The sequence below is a fragment of the Dermacentor silvarum genome, chromosome 5 (genome assembly GCF_013339745.2).
Source record: "Dermacentor silvarum isolate Dsil-2018 chromosome 5, BIME_Dsil_1.4, whole genome shotgun sequence".
Classification (NCBI taxonomy): domain Eukaryota; kingdom Metazoa; phylum Arthropoda; class Arachnida; order Ixodida; family Ixodidae; genus Dermacentor; species Dermacentor silvarum.
Genome location: NC_051158.1, coordinates 60,846,845 through 60,858,706, shown reverse-complemented (window position 1 = coordinate 60,858,706; position 11,862 = coordinate 60,846,845). Strand labels below are relative to the sequence as shown.

At 46.4% G+C, this 11,862-nt stretch overlaps 1 long non-coding RNA gene across 1 annotated transcript; it reads left to right on the top strand.

Annotated features, from left to right (window-relative positions):
* The first annotated feature begins 2,852 nt into the window (after positions 1 to 2,852).
* Positions 2,853 to 7,460, top strand: LOC125945645 (uncharacterized). The gene is made up of 3 exons (XR_007467126.1): positions 2,853 to 2,899; positions 5,969 to 6,016; positions 7,370 to 7,460. It is a non-coding gene; the product is annotated as an uncharacterized LOC125945645 (long non-coding RNA).
* The last annotated feature ends 4,402 nt before the right edge of the window (positions 7,461 to 11,862 follow it).

Below are 11,862 nucleotides of genomic sequence, written 5' to 3'. Positions count from 1 at the left end.
GTCAGCGTCTCCCTTCTGTCCTCGGCCGCTGGCGCTAAATATGTTATCCAACTATGCATGTTTGTAATAAGCGTGCTCGCAGACATGCGTTGAAACATACATTCTGCGATTTTGAGAGGCCGAGTTCACGTCAAATTCAGCTAACTTTATTAACTTAGGGCGTTTGCGGCGCCGCATGAACAATTGTTCAGGACGAGCGTTTCATAGAATTCCAAGTAAAGGAAATTCGTGACCGGCCGCATCTGTACCCTTCTCAGAGTGCCGACAAAAGAGAAAAACAAAAAAATATAATAAAAAATTAAAAAACGAGTGATTCTTTTTATGTAATAACACCTGAACATGAGTAGCGAAATGACTCTCGTTGCAATCTTTCTTTCCAGTTGCACTAGTTGCGACGGACCCACTGAAGTCACCGGATAATCCTCGTGGCCACGGTCAGAAAATGTGTGCTTTCTCGCTTGCATGAAGGCAGGCTTCTGAAATGAGCGCGGCAGATTTCACAGTCATCGTTTTCCGAGCGCGTCCGTACGTCCCGTCACCGTGAGAAGTTCGCCGACTGAGAAGGACTTGCTGAAAGTTTTCGACAGCGAGGTATGACGCGCAACTTACTGCGCGATTCTAAGCGTGTACTCCAGGGCTGCAGATAGTCGTGCTGTCAACATCAGGTGGTTAGTTGGCGCTGCAAGTTGATCGCAACCGTGAATCCGTGACTAGACATACCAGTGTCCGTGGTTCTACACGTGGCCCTTCTTAGTTGCTAGCACTCTTCATGTGTGTGCGATTGAAGGGCAACAGAGCTGGCTGAGTTTCGCGATTCTTCACTGAGACAATACAATCAGCTTAAGTAAAAGGTGACAAAGAAAAAAAGGAAAAGAAAAACGAAAAGAGAAAGTGCGACATACGTAACAACGCGAGAGAGCCGCTTTGGAACGCAGCAATACGGCCCGAGGCCGTCATGGACGAGGATCTCCTGCAAGCCGTATTACTCGGCATCGTATCGTCTGCCCTTGGATATTGGCGACCGTTTATGTGGCCACATGGAAAAGATTTGAGGAAATGTGCAACAAGGGTAAGTTGGTTTACAGCCTTCGCGCGTTATAGGCGAAACGCGTTACGTCGAGCCAAGCGATCGAAAAAAAAAAAAAAAAAACCGCGCAACTTTTGGCGGCTTTCTCCACTTTCACACCCTTCTCATTTTGCCGCAGTGTTCAACCACTCCGCAATGTGTGACGAGGTAGTCGCGAGCGGCGAGACGTTCAAAAAGAATAAAGGGAAGTACAAGCCCTTATTGGTAAGTCGAAGTGCCCTTGTCTAGGAACTGAGGGTAACAGAACGCGAAGGCAAAGCAAAAAGAGAGAAGGTCAACCGCAGTGACGACCTAAAGATTCAGTGGAAGCTACTTTCACCGATTTGAACTGCAAACTGCTCTGTGTTTCTCCGAGCTCCAGAACGAAAGTTGTTTTCAAGAGACTGGCTCTCTCTCTCCCTCACAGAGAGAGAGAGAGAGAGACAGCGAAACCGAAGAGAGGAAGGACAGGGAGGTAACCAGACGCACGTCTGGTTGCTACCCTACACTGAGTAGGAGGGGCTATCTGGGCAAAAAGAAACACCTTTCGCGCAGACTCTATGTCGCACGCAGGCAGGCTCCTTTGCTCCTTTTTCGCCATCAGGTGTATCTATGTCTGCATATTATAGATAGATAGATAGATAGATAGATAGATAGATAGATAGATAGATAGATAGATAGATAGATAGATAGATAGATTAGATAGTAGATAGATAGATAGATAGATAGATAGATAGATAGATAGATAGATAGATAGATAGAACATTTGTACAGACAAATGGATGGATAGACGGAGAGATAGATGGATGCATGGATGGAGGGATGGTCAGTTTTTATTATATTCGCTTGTCTTTCCAGCCATCAAGCTTATTCGTGAGAACCATACTGGATTGCGTAGAAAGCACGTTGTCCATAGCAGAGATGCAGAACGTTTGCGGTGACGGAGAGACGGTAAGCATTCCACGGGGAGCGAGGTGAAAATCGTGGTTCTGAATTTGTGTTTATCGCGACACGTTCGCGACAAGTGGCACCTCGCGCAGTTCGGCGCATCTTGTAGAAAAAATCGCGCTACTCTGCAAACGCAAGAAATAGAAAGAAAGAACATTAAGCCAATTAAAGGTGGCAATATTTCCTAAAAAATCTACGTATTAAATAACAATGCTTAAATGCTAATTCAGCTATAATACAACTCAAATTAATTAATCTTTAGTGCCCTTTAAGGATGTTACGCACCAATATATCAAATTTAAAGCCGCGAGCAGAATTGAATCGCAGGATGTTAAGCGTGTCGTATAGTAGCGCAGATCACGTATTCCTATAGGCGATGACGATAACTACATATAAGGTGGCGTGAAGTGATTGGTAAAGTTGCAGGCACAAGTTGGAATGAGCTGAGGCAATACAGGGGCAATAAAACATCACTGGATTCCATAGTTGACATAAAATAGGCTGACTGTGATGACGACGATTTATGGTGAGGGTGAAGGTCATTTCCATTCTACACAACTATGATTTTGCACGCTGCGGTGTTGCGAATGTATAATTACAAAGCTAACGTTAGGACGGCGTCAGGCTGGATATTACTGATATGCCGCGGTGCTCCAGCGATTCAAGCCTTGCAGTCCACGCTGCCGTTATCATTGTCGTTATCATTGCTGTCGTATCATTGTCGATATGATTGTCACTGTCATTATCGTTGTCAGCAGAGCTGGTGACGGTTACTATACATGCATCCAACTCTCTTTTCTTTTTCGTTCTTTTTAACATTTTTTTCTTGTGTTTTCAGTTAAAAAGGCATTGCGGTGCTACAGGGAAATTATCATGGACGTCACGGTAAGACTTTTTCGTTGTGGTTGAATGTATATATTTATTACGCTTAAACCTCGATATGAAGAAGACACAGAGAGGTCAAAATTAGGCACGTTGCTTCGAATGCATACTGTAAGATCGGCGCTGGCTAATGTACTTACCGAGACGTGTGCGTAGCGCATCCCTTTTGTGAGGACTTCGTTCCGATAAACCACATCCAAAGATGCGCGTGCAAAAGACGCTGTACGTATGCGGCTTGAGATTGCCACCTATTAATGTGCTGCCGATGGTCGGCCCTAACACTGCAAGCGCCCATTTTGTGCGCCCAATGGCAAACATGGATGGATAGTGCACTTATGAGTAAGTTACGCAAGATATACTCGCATTTTGTCAGTGGCTTCCAAACTTGCAAGCAAATAAAGCACCAAAAAATGCGTCGACGTGGTCCAAGCTGACCAGTCCTGCCATATACACACGTTCTATTATGCCCGTAGAATGCGCCCGAAAATAAAACTTGGCGAATCAAATTTTGCGTTAATTTTGTTCCATTCAATCTGGTTATACTATTGTTTTTATTCATTATAAAGCGTTTCGACTGTATTTCCTGTGAAAGACATTTTTATCCGTGAGCGCAAAAATTGTTTGCTGGAACCTATTCACGAGAGGCGGAAATTTGCCTATTCAAAGTCCGCACATTGGGTCCAATCAACCTAGTGCCATTTAACATTCAGCTCCAGCTTCATGCTGTCGAATAAGCTCCCCGACTTACAACCAGACATCCACCAAGCGCATTGCATCCTGGGCATCACACGCGGCAAACACAGTCACGCTCACAGCGAGTATATCCTTTCTATTCTAAAAATTAAAATTATATTATGGGGTTTTGCGTGCCAAAACCACGATCCGATTATGAGGCACGCCGTAGTGGGGGACTCTGGATTAATTTTTAACACCAGGGGTTTTTTTACCGTGCACCCAATACACGTTACACGGGCGCGTTTGCATTTCGCCCCCATCGAAATGCGGCCGCCGTGGCCGGAATTCGATCCCGTGACCTCGTGCTCAGCAGCCCAACACCATAGCCACTGAGCAACCACGGCGGGTATCCTTTCTTTCCTTTCTATTCTAAATCTACTTATCAGCGATTTCCCGCTGTAGGGCGTATAACTGCAACGAAGTTTTGGACCGCGTAAAAATGCCTAGTTTCAAGTACTATATATACATACAACTTCTGTGCGAAATATTTTTTATTTGAAATTGAATTAAATTATGGGGTTTTACATGCCAAAACCACTATATGATTATGAGGCACGCTGTAGTTGGGGACTCCGGATTAATTTTTACCACCTGGGGTTCTTTAACGTGCACCCAATACACCTTACACGGGCGTCTTTGCATTTCGCCCCCATCGAAATGCGGCCGCCGTGGCCGGGATTCCATCCCGCGCACTCAGACCACAACGCCGAAGCCGCTAGGCCACCACGACGGGTTGACTTGAAATGTGAATAAATGTGTCCAGAAAAGCTCGCAAATGTTCACGTTTTTGACGCCTAAACTGAAAAGAATGCAGGCGTTACTGCTAACCGGAAGTGACGCATGATCGAGACCGCATGGCTTTTAGTATGAAGTCGCTGGTATTTTCTTTTTTCTTCTCTTTATTCTTCTTTTCTTTCTTCCTTTTCTTTTTTTCCTTTTCTTTTTTGCCCGCCGCAAATCCATAGATAGTGCGTACATGGAAGCACACAAATCTCCAGTAGTGACCATTGGGTACTTTAGCACGCTTGAATTGCCGCAGTTGATCTGTATAACTTGAATTTTCATGTCAGTTTTTGCGTTCTCCGCACTAGCAACACCGAAGAAAGCACGAAATTTGTCTTTGACGGACCCGGCCTACTCTATCAAGAGCGCGCCTCGCCATAACCAAACAAAAGAGGATCGTGCGAGAGCTACAGAGACCTCATCAGTGACTGTACGATGCACTTCATAGAAACGAAAGTGGCAAAACCAAAACCAGAGCTTATGTGAAACACAAGATGCTTCTATGTGAGGAAATCATTGTACGAAATGGACTCCACGAAGAGGTGTGTCTACTTTGCGGTCGGCGCCTGAACTAGAATGAAATGAATAACTATGTTGGAAGCTCCCTACACCCAAGTGGTTATAGTATATACTTTTGAAAAGTAAAGACAAGCGCTATCAAACGAAGGCGATATAACAAAAAAAAAAATCTACATTTTGGACCATAGAGTCTCAGCCCACGCACTTTAAGTGATCTTGTTCAGCACACACCTTAATTCATATGCGTGTCGATGATTTGATTATCTATGTAAGCGTTACCTAGATGAGCGTTTTGACGGCGACATGATTTTACAGCGGATCTGTTAAAGTCGAGCTTGGTCCGTGCGCAGCGATGTTCGCAGCATAGGCAAGTCGGGAGAGGGGCAAGTCAAGTCAATTTATTTCAGAATTCTTTTGTATAGCGAGAGGGAAAGCTCTCGAGAGGGAAGAGAATGTGGCGAGGGGAGAGGGGGGAGGTGAGTGGAGAGGTCGACAGGCGGCACAGGTGGCAGGGGTGAGTTGAGCGGGAGCGAAGCCAATGCACAGCCACGCCGAGCACACGTCATATGACGTTGTAATGACGTCAGCGCTCCCTAGTAACAGGCGCGCTCTCACATCAGTTAGACTCTTTCTCGCCCTGGACGTTTCCGACGAAGCGCAATGGCGAAGCCGACCGCTAGAACTCCAATAAACCTTGCCTAGCTTTGATCCTGCTTTGATAAACACGCTATTCGCCTAGCTTTGCACAACTTTTCTGAGGCTTCCTCTCAGCGCCGCTGGTCATTGGTGTTTGCGATAGCAAAGCCACGCCTAAGTTTTTTTTGTTTTTCTTTCGCACCGAAGTGTGATATGGAGTGTAGACACATCTTTAGTGCCAGTCTGATCCGCCACAGCATCGTCGGATATCGCCACCACTATAACCACCAATACCAGCGTGCCGCTTTGACGGACGTTTTTTGACTGGGATACTTGTTTGGCGGGTTAAATCACTTTGATACGTCATGACGATTATTACTTTACTTTAATTTTGTGCAGCCTCCAGAGGCCCAGAAAATTATTGGAGAACTTGTGTCAGTATATGAGGTGAGTCCTCTCTCGATTAGTCTTTTCGTTCCCACACTATCATTTTCGTTCCGCATTGCGTTATACATCTATATGTACATGTTTCTTTCTTCGCCAATATTTCCCAGTTGCATAAATGGGAAGGCGTTCCGTTCCGCATTGGTAAAGTCGCAAAATATGTGAAGCGACGTTTTGAGATGCTTACTTTTTAAATACAAATAACTATAACTGTGTTGAAGCTGCGTATAGTCAAATCGCTACTGCTTTATGTGTATATGCAGAAATTAGAAAGTATTTGCAGGAATTCTGCACATAAAATTGGAACTTAAGCAAAGCGATTATACGTATATTTAAAAAATAATGAGGTCGTTATTATTTTAAATGCGAGTAGAGGCATGGAGGTTAACTACCCTACACTGGGAAAACGGAATAATAGCGAGAAAAGAGAGAAAGAAGGAAAGACAGAGAGAGCACTACTTGTGCACACACTTTTTATTTATTTATTTATTTATTGTACCCTCAAAATGCGCACCGAGCCTATAAACGTTCGCAGAGACTTCTCGACTTGAGGTACTCTATAGCGACGCCCTGGCTGCTTTCTACACCAGAGGCGCGCACAGCCATGGTCCAAAGGCCTTCGGTTCTAAAACGACCTTGAATCTAGCCAGTTTATGTATATGACGAAATACAATCGAAACGGAGTGCATGCCAGTTAGAGTGTACTTCGAATAGTTTTGCGAATACATAATCGGGATAGTTTGTGTGTTTTGCATATACGCTTTCTTGATGTGTGATTGTAGTTTGTGTTCAGTGTGCAAACAGGCTCGTCGTCGTTACGGATGACGGCTTTATGATCGGAATTCTTACATTACCCTAAACACCAATCACTTAACCCTGTAATGCCAAGCGTGGTTTCGCATCAAATTAGACCCTTTATTTCAAACCATGAAGAGTACAATTCGTAAACAAGAATAAAATATTAGCTAATTAAAAACGTGGTTAGCGTAGCAAATATTTAATCAGTAATTAGTTAGAACTCGCTCCAGCGTTTCATAAGCGCTACTGTACGCTGTTTGTTAAATTTCGCGCGCTTATATTCAAATTGTGAGGCATCGAAGTAAGCGTACCAAAAATTATACCTTTGGCATCAGAGCGTTATGTTCGCGACCCTACACAGTCTAAGTGCAGCTTTGCGACGTATATTCCACCGTAAGCTGTCCTACTTCAACGTCTTAGGTTATTGCACATAATTACATTTGGGCTCGTATAGTGAATGGAAACAAAATCGAATGCACGGTGAAATAACTAGAAAGGTTTCATCTCTGTGCACCAAGTGATCCAACGTACTCATCGCTTTTTTTTTTTGTATTTCAGAAGTGCATGCTGGGATTATTCAATTCTTCGATTACATCTACGACGCCACCTACCGCTGGGTCAACAATGGCAAAATAAAGCTCTAGTATTGAACGTACCCACGCACTTCTCCGCGCACTTTTTATTCTTGCTTTTCTTGAGCGTGTACATGAACTGCAGTTTTATACCTGAATTGGGCACATCTTCGGGCCTGCGAATGCAACATCTCTAAAGGCGAAGCAGCGCCGGCCAAAGTAGATACGCGCTGGTGGCGAGGCCGAGTCGGCCGGGAGTAGTCGTTCTATTGCGATAGCAATTATATGGACACTTTAACCGGATTTCTGCCGTCGGCGTCGCCGTCGCCGTGAGGTTCCGTATAGATAAAATCTTCACCGCGCGCCGTATGCCCGAGCGGAAGCGTGCTGGGACGCGCGCTATCACGGAGAGCGAACGCACTCAATCTCCCACGCGCAAGCAACGAAGCTGGAGGCCAGCGCCGGAGAGCGGGGGGGGGGGGGGGGGGGGGGGGGGGGGGGGGGTGCACTTCTACTGTGCCAACAACCGCGCTTATCCCTCCCACGCGCCAGCAAGGAAGCGGGAAGCCAGCGCCGGAGGGAGCGGGGGGGGGGGGGGGGGGGGCGGCGCACTTTTCCTCTGCCAACAACCGCGCTCGTCGCTCGCCGCACCGTCTCTTATCTCCACACGGCTCTGACCTTTATGCTCTATGCGTTCGCCGCTCAGTTTCTGTTGAAGCGATAGACCGCACGTACCTTCGCCCGCTGCTGGGGCGTATATATGCGCTTGCTGCCAGCGTTTTGACAGTCGTTTTCTGCAGTCATTCAGTGTGATCTATTCATGTTTGTTTGTGCGCGCTCACACCACGCTTGTTCATTCAGTTAGTAATAGTCGGGCCACATTTTCCAACGCACGCTACACAGGTAATGCTGCCCGGATCGGCAGTGCAGCGCTACAGGTGTGTCCCTTCGCACGCGCGCTGCCCACGGGAAGCGCTTCTCATCAACACCACCGTTTCACACGCCCCTTGTCGTGGTCATCGAGTCTCTCTTCATGTCGGTCTACTTACGCCGCAGCACACCTGCTTACTTAATCAGCTCATGTTTACTACAATTCATATTGCTACCAAAGCCGCTCACCTACTTCGTATGGCATTGCTGTGTTGCTATCGCATTCATTGCTTCGCCCTTAGGGCGAAACTGTGACATTTTTTTCATGGGCGCCGCCATTGCGCAGGCAGTGGCGCCATCTATGGGCAGTTGGCATGCTGGCTTGGGCGAACGCCCGTGTTGTATGCTGTGGTATGCGCTCGGCGGCAGTTTCTGGTGGTTTTTTTCGCACTCGCGCGGTCTATTTAGCATGAAATTGCGTCTTCTACGTCGGGAATGGTCGTGTGAGGCGTAGTGAAGGAATTTAAGTCTGAAGTATAATTAAGCGGCTGGAGTTTATGCAGACGTTAGGGCGGACGGAGCACCCATGCAGCGTGAGGTGTGCGCGCTTGTTTGAGCTTACAATGAACCTCGAATATCAGTTAGGTATTTCTGAAAATTCGTTTCACGAATGTTACCTTACTGTAGCATTCTTTGGTTTAGCTGTAACGAGTACTTACGAAACATTTGACGATCCTAACAGCGTGGGTACCGTTCTGCTGTAGAATAAGTCGTGCTGTTTACTTTGACAAGCGTTTCAAGTTGTTATCTGTAGATACATTGGGCGACTGCCTTGTTTGCTGGGCAAGGTTTGAGCTCACATATAAAATAAGTTGGTTAATAATAGCCGCATACCGTACAGTGTAAATCACACTTTTAGAGTGGTCGAAGGACTAGCTGCAGACTGCGCGAGCGTCCGAGGCAGTACTAAATGCTGTGTTATAGATCTGTCTGTTCGATATAGTGCATGTTCCAAGTGGTCCAAGCATGCGGCACGACCATGCGAAGTCTTATTGCGTCGTTATCCCGTGTTCTGTTTTATTTTGCCGCAAAAGGAGGACATATATGAACTCTCTTTCTTTTTTTCAGTCTCGTAAGTTCAGTCATCTACGACGCATTCACCCATCTTACGGAAATTGTGTCGTTACAAATAGCTGTCGGATTCTCTTTATGCGATCCCCTTTGTATATTGTGCCTTACAGGGCAAAAAGGCAATGCCGATCGAAGCACGAAGCAATTGTGTGTATCATGTTGGTTTGCCAACCGCAGTGCTCGCTGTGTTGAGCAATGCCTTCGGCCTTGAACGTAGACAGTGATTTGAAGTCTACTAAACTTAAAATGCGTGAGAACGATGCCGGTGGATGATGAAAATGTTTTACAACTCTTCGTGGAGTGAAAACCGATACATCCAGCGTAGTTCACAACACATACACACACCGCGGCTGATGATGCTCGTCGTATTTTTGCACATCCAAGAGAAATTTCCAGATACAATAGCTACTGCTGCACCTAAAGGCTACACAGTGGTTGTTCGACGACCTCGTAAGAACTGAAATCCCGTAAATTGCACTCAGAACTAGCTAAAACACCTCCAAATCGTCCGGCAGCGCGCGACCGGCAACACATTCAATCCGCGCCGCGCCGGCTCGCACAAGCCAGAGAGGAGGAAAGGCTCGTCGCGCGCGCTTTCCTCCTCGCCCGATGAAAAGGTGTATAGGCTATTATTGCACTCCAACGCCGCAAAACTGAATAAGGGAAAATTCAATCGAGTAAAAAAATGCATACGCAAAAAGGCACTTTGCAGGGTATGTCTGCTCAGACTGCTTCATGTTGTAACGACATCGCAAACATGACGCGAATTTTACAAACGATAGTCTTTCTTGGACTACCTAAAAACGAAAACCTTTGTCTGTCACTCGATTAAACCGCCCCGCCAACGCCGATTTAACCGCCCGGCCAAAACCAACCGAGCTACTAGCACTGGTGGCACGAGGTCATACACGTCCAACATTATACAGCGCAAAGTAAACCTCAGGCCTATTTGAGGCAAAATACATGTACATAACCGTGATCCGCAGCGTTCATTTAATTAATAATACACACTGGACTGGTTTTAACAGCGAAGCTGTTTAAGGCAGCCGTAATTTATGGTGCGTATCAAGAAACTGCCGAGAAAAAAAAAAAAAGCTTCCTTGCCGAGTCGGGATTCCAACCCGCGTACCCCCGATCCCAATGCGAGCGTCGTAACCACTAGCACGGCCGCTGGATGCAGCGGCCGTCCCACTAGGCTATACAGCCACGCTTGCAGAACATGCACGTACACTCGTGCTCTGCGAGGTGAAGAGGGGTTGCGCGTTATGAGAGCGATAGAGAAACGCATTCACGGAGCGGGTCGCCTGGAACGCGGTGTCGGTGTTGCAAGCTGCGCTATGCAACGCGCAGTGACGGCCGTAAGTCCCAGACGCGCGAAAAGCAGTTATCTTCATCATGAGTAATAAGATGAAAAGTTCGCGCGCAACTCAGGAAAATGCTGGGCTACGATCGCCCAGCTTCGCTGTTTCAAGCGCTGCGCGCCCGATTACAAGGTTAAGCGTTTTTTTTTTCTTCTTTTTTTTTACTTTAGTAAATGAAAAGTCAACGTCTCAGAAATGGTGTCGAAGAGACGCTACGCGTTGAAAACAAGCCTACTGAAGCCGCGGCTCTGTAGCCGGCTTTAAGCCAACAGTAATAAAAGGTCCCAACAGATGGCGCGAGAGCAGGGTGAACGCGGGAAATTTGAATTGAATTCAGCAAAACCTCCATTGCATCCATCATGGGAGGAGTGAGAGGGGAGGGGAAGAGCGTGAGGGGTGGGAGGGGAAAGAAGAGAGGGTGTTACGTATAAGGGGTCACAGAAGACTATCCTTTGTCGACGTCATTTGCAGCGAAGCAAGCAGATATGCGGCCAATTTTTTTAGTGACAATTGTACAGAAATACCATATACAACAGCTAAAAGCAATCCTAGCCTTGTGATATCTCTTACCCGCCGTGGTTGCTTAGTGGCTTTGGTGTTGCGCTGCTAAGCCCGAGAGCACGATGTCAAATCCCTGCCGTGGCGTCCGCATTTCGATGGGGCCGAATTTCAAAAAACGCCCGCGCACCGTTCATTAGGCGGACGTTAAAGAACACCAGGTGATCAAAATTATCCGAAATCCCTCACTACGGCGCGCCTCATAATCATATCGTGGTTTCCTTGCGTAAATCCACAAAAAAAAAAAATGCTGCCTGTTTTCTAGCACATTTTCCCAAGAAACCACAATATCGAAGATGCCCTCGCACGAAAAGAATAAAGCTGTCAAAGAAGCACTTGCCTGTAATCATTCCGATGAAATACAGCGTAATGTACGCCCCTTAACAACGCGGCGAGCCGAAAACCTCGCGGTTAAAAAAAACAATCAGACCCCCGTTTTGCATTAAGCAACTTGCAACAGATAACATGCACGAAGTCACGCATAAACTGTATCCAAAACTATGAACCGCGTGACACCTGGTGCGACGATTTAGCGGGCCACATAAATATGACAAAATCT